Source organism: Orbicella franksi, chromosome 3 (assembly GCF_964199315.1).
Source record: "Orbicella franksi chromosome 3, jaOrbFran1.1, whole genome shotgun sequence".
Classification (NCBI taxonomy): Eukaryota; Metazoa; Cnidaria; class Anthozoa; order Scleractinia; family Merulinidae; genus Orbicella; species Orbicella franksi.
In genome coordinates this window covers 31,260,671-31,279,338 of record NC_138147.1, presented here as the reverse complement: position 1 = coordinate 31,279,338, position 18,668 = coordinate 31,260,671, and the positions used below count along the sequence as shown (strand labels likewise).

Sequence of the window (18,668 nt, the reverse complement as noted above, 5' to 3'; positions counted from 1 at the left end):
TCGGAAACCAATCGATTCAATGGATATCAATAGATATCAATTGATATCTGCAATCGATAACAATCGAACTCACAGAAAAGAAAAATTATCGATCTGTATCGATCGACGAAAATCGTTATGAATCGATAACTCCTGTCTTACCGTTTAACCATACATCAAGTTTTCCGGACTATTCAAAGATGCCTTTGTTGTTGTGTAAAATAATACCTGGAACAACAAAATTTCATTGACTCCGAACTAAGGATTCAAAGTCCAGGTGGAGTGGTCTCTCCTCCAGGTCTTCCGGGGTTCTAAAGCAGACTCTTGGCATGTCCCGTTCATCTTAGTCTCCTGCGCAGCTGTTTTTTGGGATCGTTGCGTTACATTTCAATACCGGATGTACAGGAACCTAAGTTCATCACCGTACAGTCGACCGCATCAAGAATATCTTTACTGGAAATTTTCCCTAAATGATTCTGTTCTTGTTATTGTGTTGATGACTATAAAAGATATGCAGGTTATGAATGTAAAATAACCCAATAAAACCATTACAGACAAATGTTGTGAGTCATTTTATCAGTGTAACTTGTAAAAGGACAAAAATAATTTCCGATAACAATCGATAACAGTCTATAAAAATCGATGAATCAATCGTTTTAGATTACTATTGGCAATCGATAACAATGGAACTCACAATATTTTTCTTCATCGATTTTCATCGATTGCTATCGGCAATCGATATCAATTGATCTTTGATTAGTATCCATTGTTATCGATTGACATCTATTATCGGTTTATCGATTCAATACACCTGGAGTACTGGACGTGTGACCAAGTAATAAAATGCTTGTGCTGCGGGTTCTCGTTTTCCTTCCAAATTTAAGCGTAAAACCAGGAAGTACAAGTTAATTATCAACTTCTTCTTAGAAAACGAAAACTGCTGTTTGAACCAATAAAGATTCCATATAAAAAACGTTACATTTCCCACGCTAACCGCGTTACGTTATGCGTTATTATTATCACACTCATAACGCAATTTGCGCCACTCACTCAGGTTTCAAAAGGTCGAGTGCATGTGGTTATTCTGGCCTTGTCAAAACGCTTAATTAAGGACAACCCCGCTCGCGTGTCTTTGTCTCTTGCCAATCGCATCAGGTTTTTCCTTGGCATATCAAGTTTAGCGTCGTCTGGCGTCGTCTCAAAGGTCATTTGCGGTCTGTCCTCGTTCTGTTTTGCAGTAGACGCTGCGCAACTGTTGGACTACGCTAACAACATTTAAGGTCCGGTAATACGGGCAACATTTTTCTTCAACTTGTCTTGCAACTTTATTGCATTGCAAGTTGAAACACATTGTTGCGCGTATTACCACGTTTGTGACCAACTTGTCTCGCAGCAAAATACAGTGTTGCAAGTTGAGGCAATATGTTGCGCAAAGTAGACTCGAGTTATACTTTCTGCAACAAATTTTAGTTTTGCTGCTCGTAGTACCACTGAAGCTACAACTTGTCTCGCAACAAATTTGAATTCAACGCTTGTGATTGGCTGTCGCGAAGGGCGGCAAATAAAAAAAAAACATGGCGGACGGTGAAGGCGAGCCTGAATTCGAAGTAGACCAGTAACTCTCGGAAAGTCAAAAATTTGCCCTGTACAAAGACCTCGAGAGCTATCATAGTCATTGGGACACTTCGTTTGTCCCTTCAAAACAAGCAGGAAGAAAGGCAAAACGCTTGGAAGAACTGTCGCAAAAATACAACTTTTCGCCTAGCTACCTGAAGCGACACTGAGTTTCATACTGAGAGAACTTCGCTGGCACGGAAAATTAAGACGGCCAAAAGTCGAAGTGCAACTTCGTCGAAATGCTAAATTATGTTGAAAAAGGTGTCATCTTTATTTACACACGATTAAGCGATTATACCTGTGGAATTCTGCAGACTTGCAACACTGTATTTTGCTGCGAGACAAGTTGGTCACAAACGTGGTAATACGCGCAACAATGTGTTTCAACTTGCAATGCAACAATGTTGCGAAACAAGTTGAAGGAAAATGTTGCCCGTATTACCGGACCTTTAGTCCCTAGCGTTTCAAGAATCGACCAAGAGGAACATGAGAACACAGCTGACCTCTAATCTTCTATTTTGTGATTACTACGCTTTTGATCCGTTCCCTGTTTCTAAGCATTCGAAATCGTTATGTCGTCAATGCTCAGTTAACCATGTCAACATTCTCAAGCATATCAACAAGTCACTTGGAGCTGATTTCTCTTTCAACGATCATTTCTCACGCAGCGGGAGCTTCGTCGTATCATGGTTGACTTCTGTTCGTGTCACTCATCCAGTGACCGTTGATATTCTTTAGAATGTTTTTCACCATTTTGATTGGTCTAATCAGCTGCACATTTGCGTACATGCCCTTTTTCTAGTTGCCTTTTTTTCTTTTCTTTTGATTTCTAATTTAGTACCTTATACCTTAGCTGACTGTCAGTCCAACAACGCTTATCTCCAAGATGTCTCTTTCACTGCGTCAGGTGTGGTCCTTAGGGTATTTAGGACCAAAACTATTCAATTCAAACAGCGCGTGCTAGAAATTTCTTTACCTTTCATTTCTGATTCCGTCTTGTGTCCTGTCACCGCACTCAAGAATTATTTTTGCACCGTGCCTCAGCTTGCTAGCTCGCCCCTGTTTGTTGTTAATCACGGTGGGTCGCCGGAACCTATTCTCGTGCACATTTAAATCGGTTTTTCAAATCATGCATTTCCTCGATAGGACTCAAGCCAGATAATTTTTCATCTCGCAGTTTTCGTCAGGGTTCTACCTGCAGGGGGACTGGCGCAGCGATACGTATTTAGTTTACTTTAAATTATCGACCAAGAAGAGCCATGACATTTTGTATGCCATTTCCGCTCGTCTTTCCCATTCTGTCATTTTTTTTCCTACTCTTTTTACCATTTCCTTTCTCCTTTTTTTTTCTTTTTCCCCCCTAATGGGATTGGGTTCCTATTCATTGCCTTGGTTTTCGTATTAAATTGTATTTTTGCCCCATACTCGTTCGTCTCTCTTGTGTCTACTAATATGGTTGTTTTGGTCCTGTCAAAACGCTAAATTAGGGACACCCTCCTCGCGTGGCTTTGTCTCTTGGCACTCGCATCAGGTTTCTCCTTGGTCATATCAAGTTTAGCGTCGTCTGAAAGGTCATACGCGTTCTATCCTCACAACTTTTATCTTCCCTACCCTCGCTGGTTTCCATTCATTGCCTTGGTTTTTTTGTGTCTACCAATTCATAATGAATTTCTGTTGTTCAGACGTTCTGTTCCTTGAAACTCAGAGAAATAATCTAATACAAGTTAACCCTTCTCCGTTTCTCTGTTGCATTAGCCCTTTCTTAGGGGCCGTTTACATGGAGGAGGGTGCCTCGGGGGGGATAGGAGCACCCTATGTAGTAGGGTTTCCCTTCTCTTTTGTTTTATGCGGTTCGTTCTACATGCGAGATAGGGTGCCCCTAGCGGGTAGGGTTACCCTACCTTGAAGGTAGGGTGCCCCTAGGGGCTAGGGTTGACTTTTGTTGACATAAGCCCATGTAGTACGAAACGGTAGGGCTGGCTCGGGGGGCTAGGGCTATGTCTTGTTATGATAAGGCCACCAAGTAAAAGGCGCCAAATTTCAGTAAGAATTCAACATGGCTACGAACAACATTTCTAAAAGTGAATTATTTCGCCGCTATCAGCTGCAGAAAAGCTTAGAATACGAGGAGGAAGATCAAAACGAGGAGCAGTTAGAATTCAACGACCAACTGGAAAGCGGCAAAGACGGAGATGGAGAGCAAGCGTTCGCCTGTGAAGAAGAAGAAGCCGCGAAGACTAGCACGTGTTCAAATGAAGCTTCGACCAAGAAACGTAAAAAAAAAATGCAAAAGCAGGCAGTAAGCAAGAACGTTAAGAAGTTTGCATGGACGGACGATAAAGTGGAAGATCTTCTGAAGTACATAAACGATTATAAGACAAATTGTGACTTCAAAGGAATTGATTTTGAAGCAGATCTTGCTTCTTTGTATGCTGCGGTGCGAAAATGCATTGCTCGTCATTACCCTTTAGATTTTGGTCCGGAGGAAGTCACTCTCCCAGAAAAAGAGCTCAAGAATATGAACAAGGAAGAGTACAACAAATACATTCCGGAAAGTGAGGCAGAAAAGGCGCTAATAAAGAGTGGGTGTTCCAGAATCAAGGAAAAGACCAAGGCTTTATAATTAAGGCAAGATTATCGCAATGCCGTTAACAAAAGCTCACGAAGCGGGAGTGGGCGCATTGTGAAAGAGCATTACGATTTTTTGACAGACATTTGGGGAGGATCACCAGCCACGACTGCGTTATCGTTTGAAATCGGAGCGTTTCGAAGTCGGGCCACGGCAATATCATACTGGTTAGCGATTTGAAAGCCAACCATTTGAAGACGACGTTTTTCAAGAATTAAATATGTTAAATTCAATCCACACAACTGAAAAGCAGCGGCCAAAGATGAGAGAGTGACAAGAATTCCGTTTGCCGCCGACATTTGTCTGCGATCCGCCATTTTGTCTGTTTACTAAACTTAGCGACCACCCCTTCAAATTAGCTCTTGGCCCCAGTGGGGAGGGTGCCCCTAGCTTGCATGTAGAACCGCGGTATCTTCAACCCTACTAGGTAGGGTGCCCCTATCCCCCCGAGGCACCCTCTTTCCATGTAAACGGGCCCTTACTGCCCAGACGTATTTTAAATTTAACCTACTCACTCGGCAAGGAAAACATTGGTCAAATCGTGCAGAGGATCTACGAAATGCCTAACATATAACAGGAAGCGAAGGAGCGAAAGAGGGATCAAGTGGATCCCCCATCCATGCTTAAAACTTTAAATATTCTTTTCTAAGTACTTGGGTAACCCTTCTTGCTTGGGTACCCCCCGGGGGGGTACTTTGGGAATTTCTGGGTGGGGGTGTGCCGCTGGGATCCTGGAACCCTTGGCCTATACCAGAGCTAGTTCAGCTGAATTTTGCTACCCTATACTAGAGTAAACTCCCCAAATCCCCCCATCTATCAACACTGTTGAGGCTGATTTGCGTAAATTTAAACTTGCCAATTTGATTTTTTATATTTTTGAGTCACAATTCCTGGTTTCCTTAGTCTAGATAAAATCTTCAACCAACTAGTCAGTTTTGTGAAAAATTATACCCTATTCTAGACCCAAACGCTCTGATTTATATACCCTATCCTAGAGTAAACTGCTTGAAAACCATACCCTTCACAGCGGCACATACCTATATAGCCCATATACGGCAGTGCCCCCCCCCCCCGGGGGTACCCCTAGCAATAGGGTTACGGAACAGGGCCTGATATGTAACTGATGAGATTCGATAGGGCAGAAATTCGACGTTTGAATCGGTGTCGTCTTTCAGTAGAACGTGCGGCAGATATGCGGCAGCCGATTCAGACGAAATCCGTTTCACTGAATTCAGTCGACACGGCAGAAATGGGACGGTATGAACCGAGCTTGAGAAATTAGAATCTCAGGGTTTCCTCGGCGGTGTTAATCGTTTGTAAACATAAGAAAGATAATAAGATGTTGTGTATCATGACCTCTATCAGCTATCATAGAACAAAGCGAGTTTTGTGTGAAGGTACGCGTAACAGTAGTTGAACTGAAGTCAAAATTTCGAATTTTAAAACACTCAATGTTTGGTTTACGTTTCTCTCCTTTGTACCCTGCGAGACAGAGATTCTCTCCTATTTCTGCTAGGGGAGAAACTCTGCCCGTAACCGCTTGATATAATGCATCTCACAGAGCGATGTCTGTCTCTAATGCGAAAGGCAACTGGAGTGAAAAGGCTTCCTCTACTGCATGACAAATTTAAAACTTCCCGGAAGTTCCTTACTTCTTCACATTCTCATTTACTACATTCTGGCCCCAAAGGTTTTAGAAATGTTGTGTCTATCGACTCCGCAGATAACTCGTCTAACTCAAAAGGAATCCGGCGAACATTAAAGCGGCAAGAGAACGCTCACTGCGATTCTAGTATGACTACTTCGTTAATCGATTTTCCTTGCGTTCAAAACGAGCAACAACAACAAAAAACAGGATCAAAAACCCTCCGAGAACACTGGATTTGATTTCCGAGTCACATGCCTTCATCCAGTCTTGTCTCCCTCTTTTTCCGCCATAAGTGAACGACACTTTGGATTCAAATAGTCATGGTAACCGTGTGCGTATAGGCGCACTATTTACTGACCATCTACCAAAGAAATAAATTATTCGTGCACACGTCTAGGTCAGAAAGAGTTTGACTGTGAGCTGCATACAAATTCCGTTTAGTTTATCTGACGTTCATGCAACAGAGAACAGTAATGTACGCCATACTCACTGTTTGGAAAGATTCAGGAGCAATTCAGCAAAGCAACAACGCCACAGAGATCCGTCTGCAATCAACAAGGAAATCAGCAAGTCGAAAGTGAAAGCTTAACCACCCCACACAGCTCGTGTTAATCACATGACGATGAGTCTATTTTTAAATCATTATTGATTAAACCCCAGATGCTTGCGTGACTTAGTTTGCGCGATGTCATAAAGTGAAAACATACGTCACCGGAATCACTTGCACGCCTTCAAGCGATCAAAACTCAAACCGTAAAAACTCTTATTCTTCGGCCATTTCAGCTTGAGTAAAAATAGAAAACAGAGATCCGATGGAAAAAGATGGAAAAAGAAGCCGCACATTTAACTAGAGAATGTTGGTATGTAAACAAACACCTAGAAAGAATGTTCAGCTAATTAAACGGCTTAGTGAATAACAGTTTATTTATTTTACAAGAATGTAAATGATTATGCTTTTCTGGTCCCCTTTAGTCTCAGGTCATTTAAAGTAAGTTAAAAATAACAAACAAACCTTGGCATAGACGCAAAGCCTGAATTATGAAATTGTGCAAACCAAACCGAATTTCCCATTGGGCAAACGAGAAGATTTTTATGAACGCAAATCGAATTAAAATTGCTTACAGGCCAGAGTTTAAGCTTGTTCTTTTGTTTACGTTTTGAATTCATGCTGAGTTTACGTCAAAACATGAAATTTTGAAGGCCTAAACTGGCGCCGTCACGCAACCTTTTGAACAACAAATCGGCCATCGTAGTTTACACAGGGGAACTCTTCACTGGCGTGGACTTTGACACTATATCTGTCTGTGTGCAACTTCGGCTGTACATGAAAAATGTTGATTTTAGCAATAGACAGAGGTTGAAAGTCAGCTAGTTAAGTCATTTAAGGTATATATATGAAAGTGACCGTGTCGAACGCACTCATGATCTTTGATTACTACTAGTTTTAAATCATTATTGATGTGCGTTGACCAGTTAACCAAGCTATGAAAAGCTTGCTGGTGCGTGATTTATCCTACTTGGTTTTAAATTTCCAACACATTTCGCAGGTTTCGCGTGGCGTTTGATACCTAACTGGAGAGGGTTGCGTGACTTACAAGTCACTAGGCCTCACGCGATACACAGCTTAAGGTCATTCCTCACATTTGCATTGCGCATCCTTACTGCGCATAATTTATGGCGTCATTAGCGCGTGCTTGTGCACGCGCATATTGAAAACATGACGGATTTGCCTTGATATTGAGCTCTGTCAGTTGAAAAATGGCTCTAGCTCACCAACGAGCATGGGCACACCAATTTTTTTTCCAGTCGTTGTAATCAACTAATCATAAGCTTTGCGTGAGAAAAGACTGATCTAATTTCTATTGCTGAAAATTGAATAAATAAGAAAAATAGCAGATACACTGTGGTCTTTTCTATTTTACAGTCGGTAACCACGTCAAGAAATTTGGTTCAAATTTTTAATCAGGGATTTAGCTTTCTGTCTGAATCAAACTTAAACGTTTATTTGTGTCTGACACAATGTATTGACCGTAGTTTAATGCGTGTTCTTATGAGTCCGGGCTTACAAAGATGTTACAATTACAGGCAATGCGTTCTTATAATAAGCATTAAATAATGCCAAAATGGGGCATTTTCAATGCCTCACTGCTCCTTAATGAGCATGGGCACCCCCCTTTTTTATTTCAAAATTGAAGTTATCATATGACAAATATTCAGTGGACAAAGTTTGAACAAAAATCTATTGTCACTTTTATTTCAGAGGAATTACCTTAAACGGAACAAGACTGTTCAAGACCAAAGCCAATTATAAACGCCACAGAGTCGAGTAATAATCCTAGATTTAAATATTGTATACGTTTTTGCATAACCTTTTCGCGCCATTTGGTTCCATCAACAAAACTGCAGCTAAAGGCCCGCGATACAAATGCTTGCCTGACTTAGTTTGCGTGATGTCATAAAGTGAAAATATACGTCACGCGAATCATTTGCATGCTTTCAAGCGATCAAAACTCCATTTTGGCCTGCCTCGTGTCACTTGTTTTAGAGCGCGAGGGTGGGGGGAGCGGGGGGGAGGGAGGGGAAACTCCCATATGAATGCTCGTCGGAAAATTTGAATTAAACCTCGAGCTCAAGCTTTATCTGACCCCTAAAAGATGACAATTAAAATAGAAAAAGCTCGATTACCAGGGGCTGTTCAGCAACAAAGCCCTCGCTAATATTGACCGGCGAAAATCGAGCGCAAAATCGGAAATAAGAGCGTTTTTATTATCATTATTTCTTAGACTACACCCTAATACGTATTTTGACAGCTACAATAGCGGCTTTTCGTCATGGACACCTTAAGGACGGTGCCTACTAAATACAAAGGTTTTTGCGCCAGGTAAGGACCACGCGGATAAGTAGATGTTTGCAAGGGCTATTGGAATCCACAAAGAAAAATGGGGGTAGCCACGCATTTTTTCGAGATAATTAGCCTGTTCAGCAACAAAGCCCTCGCTAGTATTGACCGGCGAAAATCGAGCGCAAAATCGGAAATAAGAGCGTTTTTATTATCATTATTTCTTAGACTACACCCTAATGCGTATTTTGACAGCTACAATAGCGGCTTTTCGTCATGGACACCTTAAGGACGGTACTTACTAAATACAAAGGTTTTTGCGCCAGGTAAGGACCACGCGGATAAGTAGATGTTTGCAAGGGCTATTGGAATCCACAAAGAAAAATGGGGGTAGCCACGCATTTTTTCGAGATAATTAGCCTTGAATCTCAAAAAAAATGCTGATATCAGCATTTTTCTGAAAAAAAAGGAAAGGATATTTCTTCAAAAATTTCCTTAAAATTCGCCTTTACATACAGAAAAGCAAACACATTTATAAAGATCTTAAAACTACATGGTAAATGGTAACACAGAAACAATTTTTGGTGTGTTTTTAACAGCAAAATCGTTGCAACAGCGCTTTTAGTGTCTGGCAGCCTTCCTCTGGTTCAGTGAAAATACAGTCTAAATACCTTTTGCTCACAACCAGAAACTAATCTCGTGTTGAATAGGCTTGCCACATCCATTTCATAACATAAAATGTAGGGGTAACCGCGCGTTTTTTTTAAAGTACTTGATATTTTTTGAAAACTTTTACGGTGCACGTTACATTTTTTCCTGTCACCTCCCCAATAAGTAAAACATTTGCATGTTTCGTACTTGTTTTGCGCGCGCACTACGCGATCTGCAGGTACATGTTTACAGTTGGATTTCAGTATAATTTTCGACAGATAACAGCTAGTTTTTCAGCTGGAAGACGTTAACAGTTAGTGGTTAGCAATATGCAAAAAAAATTAGGCACCGTCCTCTAGGACGGTGCCTACTACTGTTAGTGTGCTCACGTTCTGCGCATCACGCAAGGCATAATTTTACTACCACGCGAACACTGGGTTGACATTAATGTAATCAACTACGCTACCAAGTACGCGACTAATATGAAAGCAAAATTCTCCTACTGTGACCAAATCAAGTTTAATCAGCATGTACTAAAACCAGGAATCCCAAAATAGCAGCGTATGGTCCGCATGGTCCTAATCTGGCGCAAAAACCTTTGTATTTAGTGGGCACCGTGCTTAAGTCAGATCAGACTCCCTGATTATACCCCGAAGCTAGACGACGAGCGTCCCCGACCTTTTCATATGGAAGTCCCTAGCAGAGTTATTTTATCCCGTTCATTTTTCAATGTAACTTAAAATTAAACTGTATTTTACTGTGGCTATAGTTGCGTAATTCGCGAGTGGCCATCTGCGCCCGTATGGACCTGCTTAAGTTATATCTATCATTTATTTAAGCAACAGAATACAAGGTTTTACGGTTTATAGGCTGATAAACCACGCGGGATTTTGAAAGAACATGAGAAGAATTGGTAAATCACGAGCCGGGTCAGGTCATAAAGAGGGTACCAAAAATCGCAGATTTTGGTCGTAAATAGAGTAAGGGATTTGGGAAGTGGGCCGCACAACCCCACCCAAGTTTTCTGGTAGTACCCTCCGGGGTTAAAATTGTGTGTGCGTTTGGTCGGGCTCTCACAGAACGAAGATCAGCTGCCTTGTCCTTTCTACTAAAAGGGACAAGCGAAGGTTTCTTATATGAAGGCAAAACCCCAGGAGGGGCTGACGCTGGAAAACGTCAGATTTTCAAATTCGCCGCTTCATGTTTAAAGGAGCTCATTCATATAATTTTAAGTTGCTTTGGCCACGCAAAGAATAACCTTGAATTGAAGGGATGCTGAAAACAGTAGTTTATTAAGATAGAAAAACACCAAAGAGATAATAATAAACCATAAAAGGAACAAGGATGGTTAGGGACGGAGACGATTAATACGGATTACAAAAGCTTACAAATGACGAACCTGAAAAATTTAGGCTAAACTTTTTAAGATACGCAAACCGTGACATAGCTTCTTTACTGGGTATTTTCAACTTAAGGTGGCTCAATAGAGTAATGGGTTATCGAGTTCCGAGCGCTAGTGTTATGTTTTAGAAGCTGTTTTTGCATTCGTTTTAACACCCAGTCCTCTCAAACTTATAGCATGTAATAATCAGTGATGATATATTGATTTACTGTCATCTCTGTTAAAATCTCGGCTTTTAATCTTGAATTATAAATGCCCAAACAAGTGCGTTTTTTCCGTTTTTATGGCTTTATTTGTGATTTTCTTGAATATCCTTCGGTGAAATCTTCCAATGTTTTTTACAGTACATTAAATCCGGCGGAATACGAATTTTAAACACGAAAAAAGTAGGGTTTGTAAAAGCGGTTTTTAAGATTTTGGTAGAATTACGTCTTTTACCGCTGCGGAAAAACCGGTCAGATAGATTTCTCTGAAAAAACGAGCTTCAGCTAAAGTGATGTATATATTACCCTTCTGCCAAATTTTACGGAATGTCATCGAAGGAAACGCTCGTGTTGACGACATAAAATTTAACAAATAAAGAAGCCTCGACTGTGCTCTGTTCTGTTGTAAAGCACGCAGGAAGCGGTAGAGCACGAAAGAAGTGTAGGGGAAAACACGAGACGTAGTCGAGTGTTTTTCCCTACTTCTTGAGTGCTCTACCGCTTCCTAAGTGATATGATAAAGAATCAGATAATTTCCCCACGCATTCGGCTGAATTTTCAAACCAAACTTTATTTTCCAAACGAGCAAAAGTGGCGTCAGCCGTGCACTGTTCTCTGATAAAGCACGCTAAAATAAGCCAATCACAATCCTTGTTAGAATTGTTCAAATAATTTGATTGGCTAACGAAGCGACAGCTGTCAATCACAAACTGGACTTCAGCTAAGCTTTCAGTTTCGAGAAGTTTGAGCGGCTTTCGAGAGAAGAATGATGCCTTCAAAGTTCGCTTTTAAGTTAATTTTTAAATACGGATCTCAAGGCAGGTAAAGGTTTATAGTCCAGAGGAATCCGGCCGTATTGTGGCCCATGAAAACGAGCACTTTTCCAGTGGAAATTACGAAACGCGGAGCTCAAAGCTTGTGGATGAAAATGCGAAATGTCGGGTTGAATTTGAAAGGAGCTACAGTTATTTACGGCTTGTAGCCGCATGCAGCAAGATTGCCCGAACTAGCGTAAAAGTTAGAAAGACTTAACGACTCCCACTGGTTCTACTTCGAGCACAGAAGAGAATATCAGAGCAAGTTTTGCACTGACCACTCGTCGGTTTACTTCGCTGAGATGACCGGAGAACGAGCGTTACTACACTGCATGTAAGTGTTGTTTGAGCAAATGAGCATTCTTAATTGTAAATTTACAAAAATAAAGCTTCTCATCATAAACAGAGACAGTTCAATTGTTTTCTGTCGTTGTTTTACTTCTTAGTATAATTTCTGCCTTCGTAACAAAATTAATGTCTTTATCGAGGCACTGTTTAGGTTGAGAATTTGTGTATTTCGCTACAGTTGTACATGTTTTGTCGGTGGGAATCTAGCAAAACTTGTTATTTTAGTACAGTTTTAACACTACTGTTGCTAAAAATGGTCTCTGTGAGCCATATTTACTGCAGAAAAATAGCTCGCTTCTAGTGCGTTTGTCTGAGTCACAGGGGATGTTTAATTTGGGTCAAATTTGTCAAAATTCCGAAGCAAAATTTGGAAGCCAACTTACCGTCATCAACCCGTGCTCTGTTCTCTGATAAAGCACGCTGTTCCAGCCAATCAGAGCGCGCGTTATATGGAAACTTTATTATAAGTCGAAATACGTTGAAGTTTTCCTTTGAGCGCGTGCAGATTACTTTAGCTTTTGTGCTAAGCGCGCGTGCGATCGTAAAACTAAAGGGAGCCACCTTAAACCCACGGATTTCAAGTGCGTGAGAATTTACCCGTAAACATATTCAGTGATAAGAACTAACCTAACACAACTACTACCGAAGTATTACCCACAAGCCGGAAAGTCTTTTTCAGAAGCAAACAAACTAGTCAAACTAAAGTAGATTAAAACAACGACAAAGAAAAAAACTTCAACAGTAAAGAACTGAGATCCGACACGACACTTTGCTTTCGCTTACAAGCCGGTAACACCGCATCTGGAACCTAAATATTTTAAAATTGCTGAAATGAACTTAATAACCAAACTGAGGGCAGTAATCATTTCAGTTCAGTGACCAAATTTCGAAATGTAAGGTAGCGTATACCAGCCCAAATATCTCGTAGAAAACTGGATTCTGCCGAAATGATGCACAGGAGATTCAAGTGCAGGGACGTGTCTACTCTATGACCAAAAAAATTGCGTTTTGTACTTACAAAACATTTTTCATAGTCATCGTATTTGCGCAAAAATTCCAAGAACAATTTAGACATAAACGTCACTGCCGTAATGTTCTTGCAAGCAACATGAACCATGAAGCTGACAAAGTAATAGAGCGTATGCACTCACGTGTTCAGCAGCCGTGCATGCATATTTATTGGAACAAAAAAAAGTGTTAACATAAGAAAAGAGTTGAACTCCCACAGGATTGGTTTGGTACACCAACATGGCCGCCGTTTCATTGCACGTTTTGGAACACCAATATGGCTGCCATGACGTCATGTGCATACGCTCCATATACGTGTATATATTTGAGCAAAAGATCAAAAAGGTTCCTGCCTGTACGGCTAATGTCTCCAAAGGACACCTTTACATCTTCCGCCTTTATTTTTGCAGTTTTCTTAGGTGTAGAGAATTTAAGAAGTGTCAAGTATGCGCTCCTTTTGTGCAATACACCGATCTATAAAAGCAGGAAGTTGTGGTGGGCTGTGTCAGTTTTGTAAATGAATGGACAAAGGTTCTTACATGAGAAAGCGGCGAGACTGCAACGACAAACCACCAAATGGCTTTGAGACAGCCAAGAACTCCATGGATTTCAAGAAAGGCATTCAAACAGTTTGAAACTGATAATAGTAAGACGGATTGATAATAGTATAATAAGGGAGACTAAAGAAGCAGTGATACAAAGATTATTCAAGCTACTATACTAGCCTAAGTAACAAAGTTATTATTAAAACAGTTCTGTGAGGTTTAAAGATCAAGATGTCACGAGTTGCCGCTTGGGTTAAAAATCCTTACAATAATCCTTAAAAGCTGTAAGAGCTTAATTTGCTGTAAGAGCTGTAAGCTGTAAGAGCTTAACTTAAACGTAAACTTATTAAGGATTTTATAGATTCCTAATTCTAGTTAATTAATCTTAATGAATCTTAGAGTTTTTAAGTAGTTTTAAATTATTATTGTATTGTCTTTGAAAAGCCTCTAAAGGGAAAGTCAATAAAGTATGTATGTATTATGTATTATTAATTTAATTCCTGCTTATAACACTTTGTTCTTAGTCTTGGGAGTTTAAGAAAGGGCCATAATTAAAGAATCAAGGGAAATGGACCAACGGGAAGTAAAGTTCGTATATTTCGACTGCGCCATGAACGATTCGGCAGGAAAACTTCCGTTATGGAGATCAGTAACTTGCTTAGCTTGCGGCCGGTTCCTGATAGAAAGCAAACTGTCGCAGAGCGCTATAACTGCGGGTAAAAATCGTGCACCCTGCAAGACTTTGGGATGAGCGGGGTAAATAGCCTATCCTCAGGCTGTCGTGCTTTGTGCACTCCTTTACATTGGTCGCATAGTGAGCTTACAAAAATACAGCGACTGCTTTTCAGTCCGCTTGCTCAAAGTTCTCCAGAAATGAAGCATTTCTGGTTCTAGACGCATTGTACTTCAGCAGGGCTCCTGATTTCAGTGATCCAGTAGCTGACACTTTCAGCTAGTTACACTTACTCAGTGACACCCGGGGACCTGGTGCTCCTAAGAATACTCTCTTGTTGCATGGAAAACCTTAATAACTGATGAGGTCATGGAAACTTCATCCAACAAATCTTTAGCGCGCTCAAATTGCTTAAAAACCGCCAAGATACGCAGGCTAAGAGATTATGATCTTGATGCGACCTAATCGGCGCCGGGGTGGGGGTGGGGGGGGGGGGGGAGTGTGGGTGGTATGGGCAAATCATTAGACATGATGTGTATACGAAGTGCAACCATGTAAACAGCAGCCGTGATGCCTCCAGGCCACACAAACGTTTTCACCCCGGCGTCGCCAAGAGCCGTCACGGTGAATTTGTTGACGGCAGTTTTATAGAAACAATTTCAAGTTTTTACGTACACTAAAATACTGATTGTTTTGGTTCACCTTTGGCGCGGAGATCGTTTAATCATCGTAAGCACACATTACTAATATGACAAAAGCCAAACAAATCTCTTTCACGAAAGGCCAGAGGTCTTACCTTGTTTCTTTAAAAAATAATTCTCAGCCAGATTATAGCTCGAGATAAGGCAACTTGAGGAAAGATCAATTGACAGAGAACGAGATCTGTCAGCTTAGCCCAGAAAGACCCTGGAGTATATGCTACTAACATCGCCTACAGGCTTAAAATATTGTAAAATTAACCAGTTGGTGAAAAAAGCCGTGTGTAATAGCTTCCTGCGACTGAGGCATCCCTCCCAAGCCAAGAGAAGATTCCCAGATATTGAGAAAGGAATTTCGCACGGCCAAGTAGTGTAATCCTTGGCTTTTAACTTATTTACAGCTTGTCAAGTCTTGTTATCTGCATTAATAGACGATATACGATAGATCATAAGATTATTCATGATTTATTTCTGCGGTTAACCAAAATGCCAGAGCTACAGTTTCATATTATTGATGTAAAAATTAAGAAGGCAGATCTTTACTGTAATAGAAAAGCGCAAAAATTCTTGGCTGACCTTACGAAGCCGTAAAAATATACCCGCGAAAATATTTTGGTCAGCAATATCTTTCTGTGTTGGATTTGGGGTTGGATTGCGAGACACATGTGGACAAATTCATGAAAGAATTTGAACTTTTCCCGCTCTTCGTGGGCAGAATTTATTACAGCAAGTCTACTAAGGGGAGAATTCTTAATGCACCCGTCTCTAACCGACAGTAGCCATGTCTGAACCTTTATCCCGTGCAATAACCCAAGACCGGCTGTGTTTTCGCTCAAAGGCACATATAAAGGTTTGAATGTTTGTATTCATCATAGCTTACCTCTGCAATGACAGCGGTTAACAAGCCTGAAACCTCTTCTACAAACACAGCGAATTCCTGCTACCGTCTTAATACAACCTTGTTCGCAACAAGACCCGTCAAATTCTGCACACTCTACCGAAACGCAAAGAACCAAGACTAGCCAAGCAATCCACTTGCCGAGAGAACTCATTTTCTCGCTGTTCTTGCGCCAGAGTTTTCGATTGTGCGACTTCCGACCTGATGTGACCCTGTGAGTGTTTAGTAGCTGTCTTCTCGAGACACGCAAGCCGGAAATCTCAAATAGAAATACCAAATGGCCGCATAGCTGTGAAACTGAAACCCTCTTCCTCTAACTAAATAGCAATGCAGTTGTCAGCTGCTTGTATGGAAACACCACAACGCCCTTTTCAAAAGTGCCGATTTTGTCACACACTACTACTTAGCTCGTGGAGAATAGACTTATCTTCGAAATATTGGCAACTTTTCAGAATTAAGTGCGCGGGCGTCAAATCTCATAGATATTCCGCTTACTAACGTGTTAATTGATTGATTATGAGTGATTGCAATCATTGAAGTTGCCACACACCACACGTTTCCAGTGGCAATAACTGATCTGCAGTTTGCGCAATGTATCAGACACAGGCAATAGTTTCATCAGATGTCCATAAGATCACTGGAAGCTGGTTGAAACAGAGCTCTAAGGGCTCAGTTGTCGCCCAGCTGTTGTTTTTTTTTGGTTTTCACCAAAATGGGATACACCCTGACGGAATAAACGAGCAGATGTTACAAACATTCGTTCCGGGAACGAAAGCTTGCAGTCAGTCATGTGTTTTTCCACGGCCATAACTTTTGCTTCGGCTTCCCGTCTGTCTACCCACCAGAGACCGGGTTGTTCGAAAGCCGGTTAACACTAATCCTAGATTAAAGCGTCAGCCGAAATATTAATTTTTCTTGCATAAAAATGTTTTCACTGCTTATGAATTGTCTAGTATGAGATTATTCTCCTAAAAACCGAAGGACAAAAAACTGAAATGAAAATTCTCGCTAATCCTGGGTTATAGTTTAATCGGACTTTGAAAAACCCAGCCCAGGTCTAGATGGTACAATAACTCGACTGGCACACTACCAAGACAGCTTGATTAGTCGACAAAAACTATGGCAGCTCTTCTTTATTCCTAAATTAAGAGGGCAGGCACGCAATGACCTCGTTTCCCGACACCATGGAAACTACGCCAACCACAATGAGAATTGGTAAATACTAATCAAACGATACAATGTAAGGACAATCCACGCAGATGTATTCGAGTATTTTCCCAGCCTTTTTGTTTTGTACCCGAACGAACTAGCGAGCAGTTAAGTTGTGTCAATGAATACAAGGAAAAATCTTTGCCATAATTATGTGACTTACAAGGCTAGAGCTTTGTTTAAGCACTGGGCTGCATAGTTATTTTATCCCGTTCGTTTGTCAATGTAACTTAATTAAACTGCACTTTACTGAAGACTGCCGAAAATTTCCGACTTCTTAAAAATCATTTCATTTCGCCATTATTATTTATTTATTTAACACTGTCGCTATAGTTACGTTTCGCGGGTGGCTAGTTAAATGATTGCCCATCCGCGCCCGTATGGACCTGTTTTAGTTACATTTATCCTTTAAGATGTTTTAATTACGATACAGAACGTAATGAATTCTAGAGACACAGTACTGGAATGTATTTATTTCACTGGGAGAAAATATCGTCTTCTGAAAGGGGCTATGTCAGGCAGTGTTGGGACATTTAGGTGATTTTAGCAGTGACGAAAAGCTTATAACAGGTTAAAACTGCGGACGAACTTGAAAAACAATGGCCAGCTTAATTTTTTTCAAGTTTATCTTAATTTCTCAGAGAGTGTTGTTTTCAGTTGCCGGAAATTAATCATCCTTGTTCAATCACATGACGTTGAGCCTAAAAAAGGTTTCAAAAGCCTCCTTAGGATGCAGAATGCCCAACCTCGTTCTTAGGGCCTTATTACTGGCTTTGGTTCTAACCTTGGCCTAACTCTCAAGCCAGGGAAAAGGCCCTGGGAACGAGGTTGCAGGATACCGGGGGCTACTCCCTTATATGGGCTTTATAGGTATGTGTGGCGTATGGTTTATGAGCGGTTTGGTCGTTTCAAAAACGGTATAGAGTTTGACCATGTTGGTCTGAAATAGGGTATCTTGTTCACGGTGGCTTGGCATCAACACTGGCAAATTTGTAGCTCTTCTCAAATGTTTAGGCAAATGCAGCCATTTCTTGTTAGCTGCTATCATATATGAGCCGTGTACTAATTTTAGAGGTCTGAAATGGGGTATCGATTTCTCGCTCAGGTCTGAAATAGGGCCTTAAAAATGACAGAGTTTGGTCTGAAACAGGACACAGGTTTCATGGTTTGGACCGCATACAACCAGCGATTACTTTACGGAATAACCGTTCTCCCCTGGGGCCCATTTCTCGAAAGCCCCGGAAACTTTTCGGGCCCGTAAAGCCATGGCAAAATCTCGAGCCTTACGATTACAGAACCGTTTTATTCACATATTCCCAATACGAAGAAAAGCACCCTTCATACAAGAAGTTTCAGACGTATACACTTCTCCGTTTTTAGATACAGATGGACTAAAAATGGCTTTACGGGCCCGAAAAGTTTCCGGGGCTTTCGAGAAACGGGTCCCTGGGCCGGGATACGAAAATGAATTTTGTTTATTTTTTGTGGGTTCTGCGGGCGCGTTTG

At 41.0% G+C, this 18,668-nt stretch overlaps 2 protein-coding genes across 7 annotated transcripts in view; one reads left to right on the top strand and one right to left on the bottom strand.

Moving 5' to 3' along the window:
• LOC145481955 (uncharacterized) overlaps positions 1 to 6,372 on the bottom strand; it is a 72,068-nt gene extending 65,696 nt beyond the window's left edge. For 3 of the 4 annotated variants that reach the window (XM_081460531.1, XM_081460533.1, XM_081460532.1), the window contains exon 1: positions 4,733 to 6,364. The gene's annotated coding sequence lies outside the window, so the exon portion shown is untranslated. Of the gene's footprint in view, positions 1 to 4,732 lie in introns of all 4 variants that reach the window. The other variant, XM_081460530.1, reaches the window with a different exon arrangement.
• LOC145481996 (uncharacterized) overlaps positions 1 to 18,668 on the top strand; it is a 102,054-nt gene that overhangs the window by 45,515 nt on the left and 37,871 nt on the right. The gene's annotated exons all lie outside the window — the stretch shown is intronic.